This window comes from Melozone crissalis, unplaced genomic scaffold (genome assembly GCF_028551555.1).
Source record: "Melozone crissalis strain CALT ecotype California unplaced genomic scaffold, PUWL_Pcris_2 ptg000008l_1, whole genome shotgun sequence".
Lineage (NCBI taxonomy): Eukaryota > Metazoa > Chordata > Aves > Passeriformes > Passerellidae > Melozone > Melozone crissalis.
In genome coordinates, this window is record NW_026535786.1 from 14,791,007 (window position 1) to 14,806,604 (window position 15,598).

Here is a 15,598-nt window from a genome sequence, read left to right on the forward strand (position 1 = left end):
AAGGCCAGGACAAAAGAGAACCATCACCTGAGCACTGAATTAAGTCTATCTATCTCCATGAGTATGTAAATTGCACTTTATAGTATTCAAGACTCTGAAGGAAGGCTTTCTTATATCCTTTCTCAGAATAAGCAGATTATCCAGTCAAACAGAGTTTTGTGGACATCAGTGGAATTCATGTTTTGCACAACAGAAGAAAAATACCATAATTCACACAAGAAAACATTCATTTATTTGCCATCTGGAAGAGCAGGGCCTTAGATAAGAGCATTTATCAAAACTGAACTACCACAGACACATTGAACCCTACACTCATTACAATGTGATGAAAAAGTGCTACATTAGCTTGGAAAGATGTCATGACAATTTCTCATGATAATACATAAAAGTTTCCACAGATGACAAATGAGTAGGTTCAGGTTACTTTTATATCATATAGATATTACACACACTAAAACAAAACTAAATCTATGAGATGAGAAAACATTTGCTACTAAAATGTAAGTGAATGCATGCTACCTACAGAGACTGAAACTTAATCCAACCTTATGGTACAGACTTGTAAATGTTGTCAAAAAACCAGGTATTTTGCTTGGTATGTGACACATTATTATATTTATCACTCAGTTCCACAAACAGGCTATTTCTGGCTATTATATACAAACTCAATTTTTTTTTCCTTAGCACCTTCAACCACCACAAAAGTACATACAGTATTTGAAAGCATGCATATAAAAAATTAATTCTTATAGTATAGTAATTTTTTGAATTTATTATAAAGGAGTGAGGGGGTGTTGGCAATCTTTCAGTAATTTGGCTCTCTCAGTCAAGTAAAGTCCTCTGCGTAGAGCATTTGCCACTCTTTAAGGAATTGATCAATAATTATACCAATTAAATATACTTTATGTAATGATTCCCTGTAAAATACTCTCAACAAACAGAAAGGTTCCAAACAGATTATACTCAGTATTTGCATAGTTCATAGTTTTTCAAGTATCTAAAAACTGTCAGTACATTTAATGCTAGATTCATTCAAGTGAGGAAAATTACTTTTTTTGTACTTATGCATTACACTGGATTGAATACAGTTGAAATATGGAGTTGTCACATTTGTAATTTATGGAGAAAATTATTGTGGAATCATAGAATAAGGCTTACACTTCACAGAAATCTTGTTTTGTTGATTAAAGTGAGGCCTAAATATGAGATAGCCTTTGCTATACAGGGCTAAATTTTGCCATCAGTTGTATAATTTTGGCAATAATTCCAGAGCTTTCAGGGGAAAGAGCACCAGCATTTTCAAGAGAATTGCTTTGAGAATGGGAGCTATATTTTAGAAGGCATAACTGAATATGCCTTCAAGCAGCAACATAATACTGATATTGTGGATACAGTCAGACCAACAAAGATCCAACAGAAACAACTGCAGTAGATATATGCCACCTACATAATTCTTGATAGAGCTCAAGCTATGAGCTTTATTCCTCTGCTCATAACAGATGCCAGGAAGCAATTGCCCTTTTGGCTTTATAGTTTCAAATGGGAAGTTTTGTTCACATCTTTCCTGATCCTTTTCCTTTAAACAACTCTCTTTCTTTTGCTTTCTCTTCTGGTGCACCATTTCCTTCACTTCTGGTTAAATTCATATTTAGTCCATTTTTTGGTTGTTGTTGTTTCATTTCTTGCATTTCTGTGCTACCTCTACTCGCCTATCTTGCACTGCAAAGCGTATGGATGCTTTGCTAGGTCCCATAAGAAACTTCTGTGGCTAATAAACCCTCTTAATCACTTCATGTTGAAGATCACCCAACACTTGTTTGCAGTAAACTGTTAAATTACAGGAAGAGGAGATAATCTTGGCTTGAAAGTGTTGAAAATGTAGCTGTGTAGTCACTAACAAAAGAATCCTAAATTCCAAAGTGAGCCCTACTTGACTTGAATGCTGCTACTCCAAATTCTTGCAGTAGTGTCATCAGACTAAGCAGGTTCAAGTCCACCTAGGACAAAGCAATTTTTCAGTCCTCTGTTAAACCCAAGCACAAGCCACTACAGGGTACTGCAGAAAACTTGATCTCCCATGTGCAAGAATGAATTCAACATTTTGATTATGAATAAAGTTTCAACATCACCTCACACACTGTTTGAGGCTGCTTTGGGCTGCTTTTCATCTTTTTTGAGATTTGCTTCCATGTCATAGTTTCTAGGACACACTGCCACAACAACCAGCAGACAAAGTGGGTGTCTGCATTCCCAGATGCTGCATGTCCTCCATTTGCCTGCCTTAGGTTTAAAATTTCAAGAACATAATGATTTAAAAACAAGGTTCTATAGCAAGAGAAAAATCAGACTAATGTAGTAACTAACAAAAAGTAGTTAGGCCATAAGTTACTAGATTTAATATCTTGCTGACCTATCTGAAATCCCAGACACCAGTCACTACTAAGCCTGGATGCACAATATGAAGGGCCAAAAGAGAATTAGGTATTGCTAAAGGATAGAAAGAAAAGCACCACAGCCATGACTGTTTTCTAATAGCCCAACTATTTCCTCTTAAATATCATTTTGCTCTGCCAAATGTATAGGACAGCCAGGTAAGAAAGTATCCTGCATGCTCTTCCTTTCACAATGAAAACTACCCCATGAATCTTTATTGTTTACCCAAACTGTTATTAAACATTATGAAGTGCATAAATGTCATTATGAAACCTTTTAGAATATTTGAGCTTATAAGAAAATAGCACTTCCTTAAAGGCAATCCAGGTATGTAACAAACCTATTAGAGTTTGGGAATTACTAGGCATTCTAATACAATATATTGTTAGGCTTCGCCAAACAAACCCATATGATTTTCATATTCTCCTAAAACTCTGCACTTCTCTAAAGTAGTTTTATTTTACATTATGTAAATGAAATTCAAACTGCTTTATATATTATAGTCTTTTCTCTTCTACAGAAAATATTAACTTGACTTGAGGCTTGGAAGCTTTGAAGCAAGACTCAGATTTTTAATGAACATCTTCCATCTCAGTAAGTACTGAAATTACATAACGATTTCTTCAAGAGAAAACAATGAAGTCTCATACTGCAGTTTTCATTGGGGATGAAAGGTATTCTATTATATGACTCTATTAGTCATATATCCCACAAGCAAATTAAGATGTCTTTTGATGCCATTACAAAAACGAGTCAATAAGCCAGAAAGAAAGAAAGGCTATTTTTCTTTTTAAGAAGTTAGGGGTTGTACTGAATTATGTCAGTATGAAGTGCTTCTGACAAAGTTTAATCAGATTGTCAATCTGATTCAGATAATATGCAACAAAATTAAATGAAAACTTGAGGATTTTCTCATTGTTGATCACTTTACAGAAAGTCAGCCAGAAATGTGGATATTGTACATTCTTAGCAGCAAACGACAATATAAATCTTATGGATCATTACAAGGAATAGAGAAAAATTGATGAATTGATACAGAAAAAGGTGTTTCTACTCTGCCAGAACAGTCTGAAACATCTTATATTTTTTTCCAAATGACAAACCAGGATATAGAATATTCTGTAGGATATAGTAATTTTTAAAAAATCAGACGTACTAACTAAAATGCTTAAATTGGAATTTAGTAAGGAAAACTATTTTGCAATGGTCCTAAAAAAACTCCCATATTATTTACATAAATTATGTAAGTAAAAAAGAGATATAATGGAATAACAGAAAGAGGCATTGTCAAAACACTGAACTTTATTTTAGAAAGGAATATATTCTGACTAGCAAATCTTGAAAAGGTATGTTTTTCAGAAAATTTCAGAACTCTAAAGTCTAACAACCATGGCCAAAAATTCACTGCATATTAGAATACTATAATGTTAAAATAATTTAGAATGCTATAGCCTCTAAAGTATTAGTAATAACTCTCAGATTACTTAAAATAATCTTTATTTTGTTAATTGTATTCCTCTAGGAAAAAGAAAATATAATTTTGAGAGCACTTCATTCTGCCTCTGCTACGTTATTTTTGTTTTTTCTATTTTTAGCATGAAAAGTTTCCTGGAACACTATTGCTGGTGGTGAGTGGGAAGACCTGCTGAAGGGTGGAAAGTAAATTGCATTTTTGTCAAAATGAGAAACAGTTATTCCAATTTAATTATTTAGTCGTGCATTCATAGACATCAAAAATGCAATTGAATTTACACTATGGCTTTCCCCTTTATACAGATAATCCTAAATATGAACAAGCACAGAGACTGTGTATTCCTTATGCCCAGCACTGACTCTCAGAGTTCTGTTTCTATAAGTTCCTACAGAAAAAGCCCATTAGCTTAAGCTCCCTTTCAGAATCCTACCAAAATAATCTACGGAGTCCAGGTTCTCAGGAAACATGGAAATCTCACAAATTTACAGGAAAAGAGGGAGATAAAACATGAGGGAGCAGTACCTTGGGAACATGAGTAGCTGACAGGAAGCAAGCCCAGTAGCTGCAGGACACGCCAGTCACGGTCCTGGCCCAGCCTTCTGCTCTCAGGACTCCTAAGGGACTGCCATTGTCTTACACCCAATTTACAGTGAGTTGCTCCAGCATGGACGAATTCAGCTGCTGAGAAAGTTGATCACCTTCTGAAGAAGGTTATGGCTATCAGAAGTCTACCTTTTCACTGCAGTGATCATGGGTTTTTTCCTGACTCCAGGGATTTTCTGCTCGTGCTTTCAGTACTGCCCACTGATTCATGCTATTTCCTTCAGCTGGGTATTCCCAAGAGCAGTTCTCTTGGCACTGCCACCTGATAGACTGGGCAGCATCCCTGGTACTTGCCAATGTTATGTCAGGTCCTCTTTGAAAGCAGCTCTTTGAAAGGATTCTTCTAGAGAGGAAGAATCTCTGTGGCCTGTGCAGCCTTCAGTGAATATTCACTACAGGGGAAAATCACTGCATAAGCCCTTCCCTTCCTGACTTCTGCAGGATTTCTTCACTCCAACAAAAAAACTACAGCTGCTGAGGGGGGTTCATGACTTTGTATCAGTCCTCTTCTCCTTCCAGCAGCAAGCACAAATTATTTTCACATGATTTATTTTCTTCCCTCACACTCCCTTAATATTTTAGTAATTTTTAACAAAAGTGCTACAAAATAAAGCACACCTGCTCCAGGGGTTGAAAATGGACTGAGGTAGCTTCTAGCTACCCACTACTCTCAGGAAGTGTAAGGTTACTTCTCCATCAGTTTAGTAGAGGATATTCAAGCTGAGATTATTGCTTTAAGTCACCAAATGGACACAGGAAGATTTGGCGAGATATTCAGGCAAAGTAATTTGTAGCTGACCTGAAGTGCCTAAACAGAAGCACAGGTTAAAGCTACTGACAATGAAAGAAATGGTAGTTTCCAGCAGATCTAGCAAAGAAAGTAAATGATGAGCTATTTGGCCTCTGGAGGTATTTAATCTTCTTCCTGGTCTATATATAAATTTGGAGCTCATCAGCACTGTAAGACATGTAACAATAAACAATAGCAGCAATTCATGCAGTCTGCCATCCACATGATGTGATGTGTTTTCAGCAGATGGTTGTGCAGTTCCCCAGATAGATGTGAACTGGGTCTGTGCGTAGTAATAACAACATTTCCTCTGCTACAGGGGGTGTTGTTATATACCGGGAAGCCCTAGGAAGGCAGAAACCCAAGATGAATTCCATTATTATGAGTTCCAATGTTTGACTTCAACTCTCATTTTAACTTACTTGCAGAGTATGCAAAGTCTGTAGGGCCAATGTAAGAGCAGAGGAAATACTTTAAATTACTAACTGGCTGACTAAGAGCCAAATGAAATAGAGAGCAGTTCAACATATCTGGAGAGTTCCTTCCTTTCAGGGTCTTGGTGATACTAATCACAACATGAGTATTTCTCCTATTCACACTAGATTCCCAAAATACCATATAAGATAATTTCAAAAATTTCTACCAGTCCTGAACACACAGATCCTAGTGGAAAATGAATGAACCAAACATGCCTTTGAGATTGATACTTGTAGTCAACCTGTTTTTTAAATAATGTGGTTTAGTTTAAATTTAAAATAAGAAAAATCTCTTTCACATATATTTTCTGCTAGCAACAGTCAACCTTTAATTTGAATTAAAATCAGTTGATCTGTCTTATTTTATGTTTTAATTACTTACATAGAAGAAAGTGAAGTAGAGAGAAAAACACCCTGAACACAAACTGCACTGCATCCTGGTGACAGCATAACATGGGATAAACCCCATTGTTATTTAGGAATATCTGGATGTAAGAGGAATATTAAGCCAAATTATATTCTCAAAATACTGCACTAACAATTCTGTCTCTGGATTTTTTCCAGAGTGCTATACAGACTGCACAAATATTTGTGGTTTTAAGGTTATAGTGCATCCACTGCAAATAAAGGTGATGACAGGACTGGGTAGATGAAGAGTATCTATCTAATGAGAAAGGTAAGAACTAAACCTTAATTGCATTTTTCCACCAAATTCAGAGCTGAATGTGACTATTCTGTTTATAAATACTCCATGAGTCATCTCTACCAATAAATTTTAACTTAATAATGAAAGTCACAAACTATTTACAATTGAAAACTGTGAAACAAGTCATCATTTAGCTCACATACCACTGTGCCTATTTCCTGACTGAACAACCAATACCTGCAGACAGTAGGATCACCTGAAGACATTACTTGAGCTTACACCTCTTATCTGTAGAGATCAATGTTTTAAAGTAAGACAGTAAAATAAAATGCTTTACATGAGGCAATCTCATACATGTTCCTTAAAAAGAAACATGAATGAAAAATGGAGTCAAGGCAGTGGTAATAGTTACTTTCTAGGCTTCTGCTTCTCAATGTTCCTTTCAAGTTTGGTATCTCAGACTATTCATCTTACCCAATCAGTCCAGAGAGCAGTTTTATTTGTCTTTGTTTTATACTGGTTTAGATACAAGTATTCATCACAGTCACTGCTGCTTGTACAACAGCAAAAATTTAATTTGTGGATTGGAATGTAGGAAATGAACCTCTAAGATTCCTCTCTTCTGTTTAATACTGATTTAATCTGATTTCTTCAAATTAACTACTACTTGAGCTAGAACAAATTACTGTAAGACACCTCTTGATTTAAAGAATTTCAATGATGGGAGATTCTCTACAAATGCTGAGTACAACAAATCAGGATTCCACCTCTAAACTATAATTTTAATACAAATTATCCTAAGCAAAGTATACTTCTAGCTATTTTGAACATCTTACATATAATTAAGACATCCTCCTCTCCTCTCCCCCACCCCCACTTCAATGTCTTCAAATTCTATGTAGAAGAAATGTTAAGAAAACATTTTCACTTTAGAGTTTCATTTAAGGCCAATAGGCTTAAATAGTGCTGAGATATCTAACACATTTATTTTGACAAAACAAAAAAGCTTATGCAGCTATTTTCCATCCAATTATTTAGATATGTCATCTGGCTGGTGGTCCACTGCTGCTTTCAAAGTGTTTAAGATACAAGTATTTTTCATGGTGTTCCTTACTTGAAATATTATACATAAGAAACTTACAAGAATAAGAAACAGGAATACAAGAAGCACAAAAGACCCCCAAAGAAACGCCCATAAAGTTTTAAGAAATGCAGCTGGAATACAATTTCTTTCCCAAGATATTTTAGTTTTGTGTCTTTTTTTCATTGGATCTATTAGCACATTTTGAAGCATTCTGTTTTTTAGAAATTGGGACTGATCCTTTAAAGTGTTAAAAATGAAAATACAAAATTCAAGGTAAAGCACTAATAATAGTACATTGTGTTTCTTTTCCCCCTTCTTTTCTGTTAAAAAAATTGAGAATAAAAGTAGGCTGTTTCTATGTTTCTGCAAAAGCCAGAACTTTCTGTGTAAACATTCTGGACAGGGGAAATTACCCTAAAAGCCTGAATTTAGGCCCATTCTTGACTTGTGCACTTAGTATTTAAAATGACTTTGCAACCACAACTGTAGTTAATAGCTTACAGCATTTAAAAATACTTGTTTTAGGTAATGCTCATGTCAAAGGACATCAGTGTAGCAACTATATGAACATTTGCAATGGGTGTCAACATAAATTATTTACAAGCAGTTAACTTAAAAGAACCTAGAACAAATCAGAAAAAGCATGTTCAGAAATACATTAGATGCGTTCAATTTGATTAACTAGTAAACCCAGAGATTTCTCTTGAATGAAGAGTTAATCTATGTATTTAGATAAAATCTTATGAGGTCATTATGAAGTCTTTACAAGGACAGTCAAAGTCTACAGCATGCCACAGGATCTTTGGTTTTCCCCAGTTTTATTTCTTTCTTTCTTTTATTTACAACTCCACAAAAGGTCACCCTGGTCTGTCCAACATGCCATAACATATACAAAAAGACAGCTGCACTATAACTTCCTATGAGATACAGGCACTGAAATTCCCACCCTCAAAACTCCAAGGCCATCTGCAGTAGCACTGCAGCAAGTTATGGGCATTATTGGAGTTCAAGAACAACTTAGAAGTCACTCTTGAAATCCTGGTGTGCAATGGGATGTACAGCTTTGGTAGCCTGTGCTACAGATAACTTGTTTCATTTTCAGAATGGCAGAAAATTACTTTCCTTCCTCTTGGGCAAATGCACAGCAAAGAGACACGCTCTTTTGTCAACTCCCTTTTATGGTTTTGACTGCAAATTCATTGGAGGTCTTACCTGTAGGAGCAGGATCACTGACAGTGACACTTTCTCCCTGCCTAGATCTTTAGTATTACACAACAGCAATGCCATGGATCGAATAGGTGTAACATGAACACTTGATCCCAAAAGAAAGAGATAAGGAAATTACATGGAAACACATTTCCTTAAATAGAAAAAGAGGCTGGAAGAAAACAGCATACTTTTCATTGACTTTTCATTTGTTTCTGATGCTGACTCAAGGTCATTACACAACAAAAATGAGAATAAAAGTTCCACAAAATCAGTGAGGTGAGCAAATTAATGAAACAGGGTTGAAAAACAGACTCTTGCTCTCATCTTCAGGGGAAAGACAACGTACATGATTTTTCTCTTGTCTACTGGCTTGTGAAATCACTATTTCATATTTGTAATACTTCACTTGTCCTTCATAAATTTCTTTGAAGGTTAAGTAAAAATGAGGCAGTAATACCAAACACAGTGACAGTGATGGGCAATACAGAGCACAGTAAGAGCCACAGTAAGTTACTTAGCAATGAAAGAAAGCTAAATAACAAAGGCTGGAACAGGAGGATGATGTTCTCAAAAGAGAAAGTTTTTGATGTATTTATTTCATTGATTTTGTAGCATCTGCATTAAAAAAACCCAAACACCTAAGGGTAGAGTTTCTCTCATCCCTTCATCCAACATTGAATACATAAATCAAAAATGCAGTTTTTGGTTTCTAATCTCATAGTTACAAAAAAGTAAACTGGGACCTAGCTTAAAGATGAAAGGTTGAAACTTGTCTTTTGTTTAACAGCTTGACTTCACAGAGCTGTTAGAAAAGTAAACCAAAGATATGTTAGTATTTCCCCCCTCTGCTAGCTGCAGCATACAGAAATCTGTGTTTATCATCCATTCTTACCAAAATAAGTTTAAACTCAATTTTATATCAATATCAATCAAGTTATTTTGAATGAACTCTAAAATCAGGATAAGACTGAGATACTGAAATTGACTTCAAAGAAAAAATAATTTTACATGTGTATGCTTTTTCTTTGTATGCACGCTTTTTTCCTTAACAGCTTCCATCAATTAAAATCATGTAGACTTATTGGAGACCAGCTGTTCTCATTTGTTGCGCTTCAGTAGACAGGGACTCTGTGATTAATGGTCCTTGTTTTTCTGCAATCTGCAGTCTCTCTTCTCTTCCTGCTCATGTACTGTTTAATGATATAATCTCAACACTGACATTACTAGCTCTATTTCTGATTTACTGGAATAATGCCCAGAGTTTATTGTGACAGAAGGAAAAGTATCCTAAATCATTGCATTGGGTTCTTGCTCGAAGCTGACACGTGTCTGGGCAGAAAAGAGGTGGTGTGATTTCCAAGAACCAAATTACTTACTGCAACTGAATGGGTGACTGCTCTTCACTGCTCTAAGAAATGACTGGAAATCTAATCTAACAAAGGTCAAAGGAAAGATCTGAACAGAACTCTGAAAGATGTCTCAAAACTCTAATTTGAAAACTTCAAAAGAGAAAACCATGTAATTCCCAGATCTACATTATAACTGTAACAAGAAAATTCCGACTGACAGCGTAGACTGTTTATGCTGCTTGAACTTGCATACATTTTAAAATACTTTTTTTTTTCTGTTGTCTAATATGATGCATTTTTGTATTACAGTATTGGGCCTCTCATTTGTTATGACTGAAACCATGAAACAGCTGTTCAATGCATAACTGTGAGCATGTATTTTAAATTTTGCTATCCAAACCTGGCCTCAGAGCAATTTGGCAACATAGCTGCTATGTGAAAACAACAGAACATGTTACCCTGTGTTTTCTCAAAAAAGCATAAATCCACTGACAAAAATGCTTTATTTTTTACAAAGCATTAGAAACAACTAGCACACTGTTCGGTATATGATGCAAGGTTTGACAGCATATAGCAACATTATATCTCCTGCTAAGGAACCTTTTCCAGAAGGAAGAAACCCAGGCAAACAATCACATGTAGCCAGGTGACAAAATTTAAATAAACCAGGACATGTTTTTCTTCCTTATTGGAGGAAAAGTAAAACTTCACAAGAATGTTTTTTTTAAATTCTTTTTTTAAAATTAATTTTGAAGAGATTGGTTTTTTCTAAGAGAAATAATAGAAGAAACTACAGCCAGAGAGACCCAAAGAAAGATGTAGATTGGAAAAGTGGGGTTTGTCAGGTCAGAGGGCCCTGTGCTGTTAAGTCCTCAGGTAATTGTGCCAGCTACACATTTTTCTCCAGCAGCTCTATGGGCCATGATGGTTTCATGTGTGCACGCGTTAAGAGATTGGTTTGAGCCATCTTTCAGGGGTTTTTTGCCCTTCTGCTATTTAAGACAGCTGCTACTCTAAGAGTTATTCAGATGTAGCATATTAGGCATTTTGCCCTCAGAGAATTTGTTTAACAAACACATACAAAAGCAGATACTGTGGCATTACGCATCTAAGGACTTTTTAAATTGAAATGAAACTGATGATAATATTGGCAGAATCCTGATGGACTAAAAGTTACTTTGGGGAAAGATTTTAAAAGCCACCATTTAGAAAGAAAAGAGATTCTTAAATTCAACTTTGGATCTGGATATAAACAGAGATCTTTCTAATATTCTAGAATGAAAAATATGACCAGGACTTCAGTGATCTTCATTTAGAGTAGATCATTCATTTACCCTTGTGTAATTTAAGCATAAAGAAACCAAACTGATTTTAGAATAGCCATCTTAAGCTCTTGCAGCACTTTTTGTGCAGTGGCACCAAGGCTCAGCTGCATTACAAATCCCACCCAAGATGGTAAGCACAAAAAACTAAATCTGATGAAATTAAGCCATGATGTTATCTCTGATGTTCTGACTGTAATGTTATTACTACTTGCTCACCTATACTTAAAAATACAGACTAACCAAGGTTTGAAGTCCTTCAAAATGTTTATCCTTCAAAAGGAAAAATTTCAATATACCACTTGTAAAAAAAATCACTATAAAATTCTATTTTTAATGTCTGATTTACACTTGGTTTTACTGCAAAAGGAAATTTTTTGATTGGATATTTGAGAGATTCGTAAGAATTAGTTTTACAGCTGTTGTAATTTCACAAGTGATCTTGGTACTAATACTAATGAAACCTCTGAGGGACACAATATTAGAGACGAAGGACAATCTGCATGAGTTAAGTACAAGAAATTGAATTAAATTTAAAATGCAAAGGGCACAGCCTCAAACTTCAAAGAACTTCCACTTTTGGGTTAGAGCTCATGATACGCAATTGATGGAAGAAGATAATTTCAATTTTGCCTGTCTTGCTTTGCTTCCACTATTAAGGACTTGCACTGAAAAGCAGCACATTCCCTGCCAGCTAGATATACATCAGGGAAGAAGTGTAATGGGTGTATTAGTCAATCACAGCAAGACCACAAACACTGGTAAGATGAAGCCACATGAAAGGAAGATGCCATTTTTGAATGCATCAGTAAACATATTCCTGCAGAGATTACAAATGAAAATGGTATTGTCAATGGCCACAGCACAGATGGGACCCTATCTAGAATGTGCTTCCTTGATGAATCATCAGCTCAAAGAGAATTGATATGAGGAAAAAGGCCCAAAGAAAAGAAAAGGTAATGAAGACAAAAAAATTATAAAGGAAAACACAGAATCTTGATTTTTGTAGTGAAAATAAACCCCAAAAACCAAACCTGACATGGAACAATTTTCCTGCAGAGCAAACAGTGGATTTCAGCTTGAGTAGTTACATAAGAGTGCAAGGCCCTGGCTGGGGACTGCTGCATGTGGAGGAGCTGGGGATCCACACACAGGTGACCCCAGGCAGGCACCAGGGGCCGCACGGGCAGCGCGGTCTCCAGCCTGTGTGGGGCTGCACGCACCCCTCCAAGCTGCACAGACACAGCCAGCCTGCTGTCCCTGGGAAGCCTGCAGGCAGCTCCCAAGTGGTGGTTGCACCAACAGCGCAGAAGGAAGTTTTACTGTTTATGTCCTTTCTGTTTGATAGCAGGAATAACGCACACAGCTGTCTCCTTACAAAAAATCCTACAATAACTTGGATGACAAAAATGGGGTGACACTTTCTATGAATGGATTACCTGCTCACTGAAGGCCTGTGTTATGATGCCCAGCTCAGGGCTCCCAGCATCTACAGGGATGCAGGATTCCCTGTGATCTTCTGCCATTCTTTGTAGTGCTAGTTTTAAAAAATAGCATTTGGAATAGCTAACTTCTAGGGCCTTGAGTGCCTTTCTTCCTGGGATCATAAAGGATCAGCAAACCTTAATGTGAAACATCATCAGCTTGCTCATTTAAGAAAGGAAGGTATTTGAGTTCTCTGGAGTGCAACTGTGGGAACCAGACTGAGGAGGTCCCTTCAGCTTCATTCCATTAGAAGGCTCACATATCTATCAAAAAGAAAATTTTAAGGATCAATTGAATTTTCATTCTATTTCAGTAGATTGCACAGTCTCAAAAATCTATCAACTCAAACCTCTTGATTCTTGGTATCAATAAGCAAATCTAATTTTTGCATTTTTGCTCTTTGCTGATTGTTCAGCTAACCTGTGTTGAAGACAAAAAACCCCAAAATGTTTTTACTTGATTTTTTTTATAACCAAGACAGTCTTCATTTCAGCTGGGCTGCATGACATTTTCCAGGATGAGCTTATGGCTCGCATTGATTCTACAGGTCAAGTGCACTATGAAATTTTCTATAACATGATATAAGATGTGAAGAAAGAATGGGGGTTTTTTGTTTGATTTATTGTTTTTTGTTGTTATTGTTGGGGTTTTTTCTCTTTTCTGGGGGTTTTGTTTGTTTGTTTGGGGCTTTGTTTGTTTTGTTTTTTTGTTTGGTTGCTTGTTTTTTTTTTTTTAACAGAGGAACAGAGGCATGTGGTAAATAATTACATTAACAAGATTAGGGTCAGTCTCACTGAAGAATCTTTCCAGCCTTTTGTCTTTCAGGAATCTTTTCAAGCTCAATAATTGCATGAACACATTGGGTTTCAAACCCTTGAGCACTACTCTTTCAAAAGTGACAAATGCTGATGCAAGACCACACTACACATATAACACCAACCAACCAACCAACCAGCCAACCAACCAACCAACCAACCAACCACTGCCAAAACCAACCACAACAATAAAAAGAACCCAAACAAAAACCCCCAGAAGAATGTTTTGTAAAATCTTCATCAAGATGTGGAAGCGAATGCCAATCGCATGGCTTCTTTTGGTTTCCTCATTTTTTTCCATCATCAATCTGAGGAAATTTACATCCTTTCCAGAAACTGGCATGTTTTTATGGTGAAATATTGCTTTATATTTGGGTTCTATGGTTCTTTGCAATAGTTGAATGCTAGACCACACCATGTAATCAGAATCTGTATTGTATAGCATGACCGTGAAACTGTACAGAACCTTGCTTGATGACAGCCTCTGACTCATTTGAAATTGCATACATAGAGTTTGCAGCTATACACTTTTAACCAGGAGGTTCATTTATGAGCAGGCAGGCTGTCACAGGAATCCAGTTCCTTGAACAGGCAGTGAGACAGAGAATCTACTTTAACTAGCCCACAAGTTCCCTAATAGAAATGAACAGACACAGGTACTGCTGTGACTGCACAGCCAGTCACCAGCGTTCACTCAATAGCCTCTTGCTGTCATTTTGATGAGGTTTATCTGAAAAGGAGAGAGAAAGTATTTAAAATGCTCTTAACACAGGACATAAAACCCTGCAAAGATACAGTAAGGCAAATAAGATTCCTACTGTCAGGAAAGAATACAGACTCAAGAAGTTACCTTATTTAAAAACACTCTCTTTCTTTTGTTGTTTTGGGTTTGGTTTGTTTTTATTTGTTCCAAGCATTTGGAGTAATACTCTCAATCATCTTGTTCAAATACTGCAAGATCTCAAATGTGGGAGTTGAGATCTTAAATTTCTAATTAATAGTGAGTTACAGTTAACAGAACTGCTCTAAAAGTTGCCCACTTAAGAGGCTCCTCTTGCTCTGTGCCAGCATACCTTAACACTGAAGAACGTGCTAAGAGTCTCTATAAAGCCAGTTATAGAGATTGTGTCACCTGGTGACTCCCCTCAGAAGGGCCTTGGTATGGAGTGAAAGCAGATGGATTTAAAGATGCAACAATCTGTGTCACACTGTGCTCATGAGGGCTGCTCTAAATCACTGGCTAAGCTGCTGCAGCACTGCTGGCTCTCTTGTCACACACCAATCAGCCACGGCTGAAAGAAGAAAGAGAGGAGGGCCGTCCCCCATGTCAGCCAACACACCTGGACCAGCTCAGAGGAGATGAACTGTGCTCCTAAGTGAAACAAGCACCTGCTAGCTTATAGGACTTGGATTTCACCCTGCAATCCTTGCTGGTTTTCCTACCCCAGCTGCACTTATATTAAATGGGAATCTGTAAGCTGTTGTATATTTAAACCTGTACCTGCTGAAGTCTGCTCTGATTATATTAAAAATAATGAAGACCTATAATAGTTTCCAGTGGTTTTGCTTAATCCTAATGTTCTTTGCAGCAGATAGAGACAGTGTCTAGTTCTAGTAGCTTGATGCCAAAAACTGATGCCTTGTGAAGGCTGACCTAAAACAGAGATCAGACTTAAAGAATAAAGTAGGTATTTATTAAGAGGCCTCAATAGATCCACCTTGGGCAGCACAACCAAAATGGTCAAAAAATGGACAACAGGTCCCAGGGTATCACACTTTTATAAGTTTTGGGCCATTTGCATATTGGAGCTAATTGTCCAATTATAGCTTTAGCCCATGAAGTCCCATCTTTGTTTTCTCTCTTTGGTCCACTGTTGTTTATGCTCTTGAGTCTGAGATCTGGATCACCGGT

The 15,598-nt window shown here is 36.6% G+C and overlaps 1 protein-coding gene across 6 annotated transcripts in view; it reads right to left on the minus strand.

Moving 5' to 3' along the window:
* Positions 1-15,598, minus strand: part of STXBP5L (syntaxin binding protein 5L) — a 180,739-nt gene that overhangs the window by 90,834 nt on the left and 74,307 nt on the right. The window lies entirely within an intron of this gene.